Consider the following 5434-nt stretch of genomic DNA (forward strand, 5'->3'; position numbering starts at 1 on the left):
CGGATTCTCGGAGGCTACCACCCTTGGCGTTCCTGTGGCATTTTGGATTGCCTTCGGGCACTGCAGCTTGATCTAGTTGACCTGCTCATCAGCGTCAGTGAGTTCTTGGAACTCGTGGAGATACGTAGGGCGGCATACTACAGGTATGAGATATTTTTATTGTTATTTACGACGATCGTGGATCGCCGAATACCTGTAGGTGTGCACGCCCTTGTTTGCAGTACGTTCTTCTGGATCTTGTATGGCCTGATGGGACAATCTACCGAGGTTTTTGTGATGATTCCCTTTGTGTATTTTGTAAGATAATTATTTTCCTAATTCACTGTTTATTAAGTTAAGCTTAACGTTTAAGTTAGTTTGTTTGTGCTAGGTAGGATTAATATTAAGTTTCCCACTTATGTTCTCTTTCTTCCTTCTACCTATCTTAGTTTGTTAGGTTAGTTTTTCTGGCCAGTGATTTTGAAAGGTAGCTGCCTGAAATGTTGTATTTAAAATCTTCCTATTTCTTAGCCTAGGGATTAACTTAGTTGTAGGGGATCTTTTAAAGATCTTAAGGTTGGTTTTACTTTGATTAGTATATTCATTTATTTTGCTTAATATTGTTACCAACCCATTAATTTTTTTTGTGTTTGTAAATAAATATTGTAACTTTTGTTGAGGTGTTTGTTCTTTTGTTCCCAAATTGCTGTTACATTTTTACTGACCGCAAATTTCTGAATAGAAAGAACCCTTGAAATTACGGCCGTAAATACGGCCTTAACAATTTGGCGACCGTGACAGGATTTGCGCTCAGGTGTACACAGTAGTTGGGACTTTGGAACGCTCCTCAGTGGGGGTTATAGTATTTATTTTTTTTTTTGGAAATACCTTTCCCTCCTATCACTATGGCTAATTTGGATGACTTTGAGTTTAGTCCTGCAGAGTTTTTAGGGTCAGCCGACTGTATTAGTCATTTACCAATACTAGGTAAGGAATATCTGGTTAGTTGTGCTAGATGGTTGGGTATTCCTTTCAAAGGGACTGATACAAAGAGGAAATTGCTAATAATGGTAAAGAACTGTGTCATGCAAGATTTGGCTGAGGCTGAAGGATTACTTGGTGAAAATATTAGTGATAGAGGTAGTGAATTAGGAAATGATGATAGGGTAGTTGCAGATGATAATGGCATTAGTGGTGGTGCAGGTTTTTCATTATTTGACGATCCTCCTCAGACTGGAGTTATTTATGAAGGTCCGGCTAATTTGCTGCCAAAGGGAAATATAACCACAAACCCTTTCTTATCTGAAGAGAATTTAGGGCCAGCAGTTCCTACTGTTCCTATTCATTCTAATTCAAAGGAGGTTCAAGAATATGACTTAATTTGTAAAAGAATAGAGTTGTTGAAATTGGAACATGCGGAGAACGAGAGGGTGAGGAGGCATGAGATAGAGATGGCCAACATTAATTTGGAAATGGCTAGGTTACAGGGGGCTCCAAACCAATTTAGTACCCCACGAGGTAGCCAGCCTGAAAGGTTTAATATTGGGGCTGCATTAAAATTGGTCCCCATTTTCGATGAAAGAAATGTTCCAGAATTCTTCAAGGCCTTTAAGAGGGTGTCTACACGATTGTCTTGGCCACCTGAGATGTGGACGGTGCTAATCCAGTGTAAATTGGTAGGCAAGGCAATCAGGGTATATAATGCCTTGGAGGAAGGGATAGCCAGGGATTATCACAGGGTAAAGGCACTAATTTTAAAAGCGTATGATTTGGTCCCTGAGGCATACAGATTAAAGTTTGGAAATTTTAATAAACATCCTTCCTTATCGTACGTAGAATTTGCCAGGTTCAAGGAGGAACAGTTTGACGACTGGTTGAAAAGTCGTCAAGTTGTCACTTTTTCTTCCTTGAGAGAACTAATGCTTTTGGAGGAGTTTAACCCTGGATAGGTACGGTCCTCGGACACCCCTTTAAGGGTATACTCGGACGCGAACGACCCCGACGCCAAAAAAAATTCTTGAAAAATCAGTTTTTGCAGTAACCTCCTTTTTTCTTTTGCCAAAAAAAACTTCAATGAATGCTTAAAACAACTGTAAAGATAAATACTACTCATCTGCAGAAAAACTATTTATTATAAATATTTTAAAAAATTAAGTAGAAAAAAAAAGACCTGACATAAAAATTCATAAAAAAAAAGTTTATACATATATACACAAATCCTTTTAGGAATTGATTCTTGAATGTTTAGGACACATCTTGATGTATTTTGGATGAAGTCAGACCCATGGAGGTGAAGATCTGAAATGAGAAAAAAAGGGTAACTTTTTTTGGCCAAAAAAAATTGTCCAAATTTCATGAATTTTTTTGGGTACCCAAATGAAATAGGAAGTGGCTAATTTTTTTAGGGAATAAACATATGTTATCCTAAAATAGAAATATGTAAAAAAATCTTCATTATTTTGTAAATTACATTTATATCAGGGGCCATATCTAAAGGTAATTTTTTGAGTACTTGGAAATTTCGTAAAAAAATACATATATTTAATATATAATATGATATTTATGCAGGTAAAAATATACCAAAATATCACAAATTCTATAGGGAACAAGAATATATATAGATAGGGCAGCTTACGCTTCGGATATGTCCACAAAATGGCCGCCAACCACACTGACTCAGACTCCCTAATCTGCCACTTGAAATGTAGGAAGGGTATGTCAATTTCAAGGTGTTATTTACTAATCTAATTATTATTGGATATGCATAAAAATTGTATGGTGGGTTGCTGGATAATTGTCGATTATTTTACGACTATAAAATTAAAATTCTGACCCAAAAAATTTTTTTTGAAGGGAAATAAAATCGAAAAAAAAATGTAAAACAATATTTTAGCTAAAAAAATTTGATGATATTCAATCAAAAAAAAAGTAAACAAAATTTTCCGACAAATAAACATCTAGAGGAATCATTACTCTGTGATAGTTCCTTAGTACGTAGTAATTTTGAAAGAATTGGGAAAAAACGAAAAAATGGCAATCACCGGAAAATCGAACACATACCTATATATACGTCATATCTGGCTAAAAAAAAGATAGGCATGGGTAGCCAGATCATCTAGAAACACTTTCCAACACTATAAAAATATAAGTTTTGCGACACTACTTGCCAATTCCTTACGGTAACATGACTAAGCAAAAAAATGCAAAACAAATAAAAAGGGGCACTCGTGGAAAAATGGCCATTCTAATATACGGCATTTCAGAAAAAAAAAAATTTCAGCCACGTGCTAGGCAAACCATCAAGGCATATTTTCCGACAAATAAACATATAAATGAAATATTACTCTGTGATAGTTCCTTAGTACGTAGTAATTTTGAAAGAAATGGGAAAAAACGAAAAAATGGCAATCACAGGAAAATCGAACACATACTTATATATACGCCATATCTGGCTAAAAAAAAAATAGGCATGGGTAGCCAGATCATCTAGAAACACTTTCCAACACTATAAAAATATAAGTTTTGCGACACTACTTGCCAATTCCTTACGGTAACATGACTAAGCAAAAAAATGCAAAACAAATAAAAAGGGGCACTCGCGGAAAAATGCCCAACATTCTAATATACGGCATCTCAGATAAAAAAAAAGACATGCACGTGTTAGCCCAACCATCAAGGCACACTTTCTAACACATAAACATGAAAAAAAAATGAATAATATACGGCAATTCCTTACTACGTAGTAAATTTTTACAAATATTGAAAAAAAACAGAAATTGGCAACCGCAGTTAAATACCCAATATACCAATAACTACGTCGTATCTGACAAAAACAAAATCACGCATGGGTAGCCAGATCATCTAGACACACTTTCCAACATTAAAAAAGCAAAAGTTTTACGACACTATTTCGCAATATCTTACGGAAAAATGACTTGGCAAAAAAATTAAAAAAAATTAAAAAGGGACACTCGCGGTAAAATGCCCGACATTCTAATATACGACATCTCAGATAAAAAAAAAGACATGCACGTGTTAGCCCAACCATCAAGGCACACTTTCTAACACATAAACATGAAAAAAAATGAATAATATACGGCAATTCCTTACTACGTAGTAATTTTTACAAATATTGAAAAAAAAACAGAAATTGGTAACCGCAGTTAAATACCCAATATACCAATAACTACGTCGTATCTGACAAAAACAAAGTCATGCATGGGTAGCCAGATCATCTAGACACACTTTCCAACACTAAACAAGCAAAAGTTTTACGGCACTATTTGGCAATATCTTACGGAAAAATGACTTGGCAAAAAAATGAAAAAAAATGAAAAAAGGGCACTCGCGGTAAAATGGTCCTCGTGGTGATGAACGACATTTTAACTAAAAAAAAAAAGATGCACATGGTAGCCAAACAATCCACCAAGACTTTCCACAACTGATAACCTATACAAGTTGCACCATTCTACGACAATTTCATAATACGTAATAACTTTGATAATTATGCAAACTACCTCAGAAGGGTAAACTCGGACGCGAACGACCCCGACGGGTCTCAGAAATCGGGGAAGGAGTACAGCTACAGCAATGCACATCTGGACACTACTAGAGCGTGTAGGGGAGACACCTCCTGCAGGTCGATCACCCACAAATTCAGTCACAGGGGTGAGTCACGTGAGAAAAACCTGTTTTTTTTTGACGCTCGGGGTCGCAAACGACCCACCGTACCTATCCAGGGTTAAGAAATCTTGCTCCAAAGAACTAAGAATCTATTTGGAAGAAGTAAAGGTCACTAATTTAGGTAAGGCAGCTCAAGTGGCTGACGAATTTGTCTTGACTCATAGAGCAGGTTCAGGCAATTTCGTCAGCAAAGATAAAAGTAATAATGTAGTAGAGTCGGCGAATTTTCATAAAGGAATAAGAGGTGATAATAATAAGCCTAAGAATTCAGTGGTTCAAAATAATTTCCCTGCTAGTAACAATGGAAGATTCACGGGTAAACCTGGTACTCGTGTATTTTCCAATGGAGGTAGTTCTGGAACGAGAAACAATAATGTGAAGACTTGTTTCTGGTGTAAGAAACCCGGTCATTTCCAGGCTCAATGTCAATCCAGAACAAATTATCTTCAAAAAAATAATCCTGTGGCTTTAATGCCAAGTACATCTCCTGACGTGAAATTACCCATAATTAGTAGTGATAGTGGTAGTAATTGTACGCCAGGAGATGGAAATAATAATCCACAGGAATGACTGAAGTATGATAAATACATAAAGCCTGGTAAATTAATATATAATTCTGTCATTATTGATGTTAAGTTCTTGAGAGATACAGGGTCTGCTCGTTCGTTAGTACTGGAAAGCAGTTTGAAGGGTTTGGTGAAGTATTCAGGGAACTTTATTGTTCTGGGAGGTTTCCCGAACACAATAGTTTCGGCTCCTTTAGCAGAGGTAA

The sequence above is a fragment of the Palaemon carinicauda genome, chromosome 23 (genome assembly GCF_036898095.1).
Source record: "Palaemon carinicauda isolate YSFRI2023 chromosome 23, ASM3689809v2, whole genome shotgun sequence".
Taxonomy (NCBI): domain Eukaryota; kingdom Metazoa; phylum Arthropoda; class Malacostraca; order Decapoda; family Palaemonidae; genus Palaemon; species Palaemon carinicauda.